Genomic DNA, 2,449 nt, shown 5'->3' with positions numbered 1-2,449 from the left:
GGTTTTGATAATTGTGCTATGGTTATCTAAGATACTGGCATTTGGGGAAGATAGATGAAGTGTAGAGATAACTTTTGTATTTTCTTGCAACTTAAGTAAAGACAGAAATTATTTCACAGGAGAGACGGAAAGGAATACAAACCCCCAAACTGTATTACTAAAATACAGAAGTCCAAAAACATGAAGGAAAAAAGAGGTGAGGTATTTTATCTAATGATCTTACCACTTTCTCCCCAGGGTTCAATACATTTCCTTATTCTTAGATATACAGGGCATCAGTGCCATGTAGCTTCTCCCTCCCTTCCACCTACCCAATATGGTCTATATCTCTTCAAGACTGAGACAATAACGACTCCAAGTCATTTTAATCAAACTGCACTTAAAACTATCTGCATATCACATAGAGTTCCATGAGGCTGTACTGTGCAACAAGTAGGAGTTCAATAAATCCTTGCAGAGAGAGGCGCCTAGGCCTGCGCGGGCAGGCACCATTCCGGCCCCGTCGGTGTGCAGAGGGACGCTCGCGGCGCTAGGACCCTGATGCTACGCCCTGGCTACCGCGCGCCGGGCTGTGAGCTTAGCAACCGGCTCCGCCTCCCAGACGCGTCCGCGAGCGGGTAACGGCCACAGCCTCCCGGAGACAGAGCGGCTGGAGGACGCAACGGCGGCTGGAGGACGAGAAGCGGCTGGAGGACGTGGCGGCGGCAGGAGGACAACGAGCACCTAAAGAACGAGGAGCGGCGGGAGGACGCCGAGCAGCTGAAGGACGAGGCGGCGGCTCCCGGGAGGAGGATGGGGGCTAACCACTTAGTGGTGCTCAACGTGTAGGACTTGTCCTGGACGAACAAATACACCTCATCCATTGGAATTGGAATTTTTCATTCAGGAGTTGAAGTGTACGGCAGAGAATTTACTTATGGTGGCCATCCTTACCCGTCTTCTGGAATATCTGAAATGTCCCCAGAAAATGCTTCTGAACTAGGAGACAGATTTAAATTTAAAGAAGCTGTTGTTTTAGGGAGCACTGACTTCCTAGAAGATGATTTAGAAAAAATTGTAGAAGAGCTGGGAAAAGAATACAAAGGGAATGCCTATCATTCGCTGATGAAAAACTGCAATCACTTTTCTTCAGCTTTAGCACAGATTCTTTGTGGGAAAAAGATTCCTCGCTGGATCAATCGGCTTGCCTGCTTCGGCTCCCGCGTACCCTATCTACAGAGTTGCCTCCCAAAGGAGTGGCTCACCCCCGCGGCCCTGTAGTCCCGCGTCAGCCAGGAGCTCCAGGACTAACTAGAGGAGGCAGAGGACGCAGCCGCGCCCGCTTCCATGGCGAGCACCACAGCAGCTATAAGTGTCTCCAAAATCACACCTTCAGAACTGTCTCTGGCGGTTGACTATCACTAGAGAAAAGTAAAAGATGAACATCCTTGGAGATTCTGTACCCAAACATGGCTCTCCCCCACTTCCCAGTTTTCAGCTCAGGATTATATTTGTAATCAAAAAAATCATATGGCATAGGACGGAAGACTTTGTGTGAAGCTGCCCACTGTTTTTTACCCACTTGTAAATTTGGATTTACTTCTGTTTTATACTATCTCCGTTAAGTTATGGTTACAGTATTTTGTAAACCTGTTTACAGATATTGCATGGAGTCCTGCCACAGTGAAGGAAGAAAATCTTCATGTCTTCAAAACTTAAGCAGACAATCTTTGTACTCTTCTGATGGTTGCCAGAGCTCGGGCATGAGGAATAGGCACACAGGAAGGTACTCACAGTCACAGTCAGCTGCTCAGGAACTGCCTTGTGGGTTGGTTTTTGTTCCCATTGTGACCCTAGATTCAGAGGTGAAGGAGCACAGTCAGCTGGGGGCTTGGACCTTGTCTGCAGGAGAGGTGGCCGTGGCCTCGCTCCACTCTCAAAGCACGTCTCCCAAGACTCCCATCCAGTGGTTGCTTTCATCCCAAATATGTGTCCACTGAGGCAGGGCGGCCATTCTTGTGTCTGGCTGGCTTTGATTCCTCTGATACTGTAACTAAATTGTTTTTCGTTACAGATAGTCTTGCTGGTAACTGACAAGTGTTTTGCACCCATGTTGGGTTCTCCTTTTATGTGAATAAATAGATGCTCCCCCTGAGCATTGTTGATGGGGCAGGAATCTCCAAAGTGGTAGCCTTCTGAGTAGCAGTGTGACTGGACTTCTCAGTTGCTATCAACTATTCAGGCTCTTCCCTACTAGACTTTGAAAGCTAGAGTCCAAAGTAACACTCTCTGAAAACTTGAATCTGTGATGCCTCCCACATTCATGCACCTTGTCAGCAGTATGTTGGGGTTTGTTAGTTGTTCTGAGAGTAAATAGGAAGACTAGTCTCACTGACTCTCCTGGAAAAATCCTATCTGTGTGTCTTAACAGTTCCTCTCTTTGTTCTCCCAAAAGTGTGTCTCTTACATA

General features: G+C 47.5%; 1 pseudogene; it reads left to right on the top strand.

The window, feature by feature from the left end:
* The first annotated feature begins 792 nt into the window (after positions 1 to 792).
* On the top strand, positions 793 to 1,900 carry LOC118908219 (deubiquitinase DESI2-like; annotated as a pseudogene).
* The last annotated feature ends 549 nt before the right edge of the window (positions 1,901 to 2,449 follow it).

The sequence above is a fragment of the Manis pentadactyla genome, chromosome 1 (genome assembly GCF_030020395.1).
Source record: "Manis pentadactyla isolate mManPen7 chromosome 1, mManPen7.hap1, whole genome shotgun sequence".
NCBI classification, from domain to species: domain Eukaryota; kingdom Metazoa; phylum Chordata; class Mammalia; order Pholidota; family Manidae; genus Manis; species Manis pentadactyla.
This window is presented reverse-complemented; position numbering and strand designations above follow the sequence as displayed.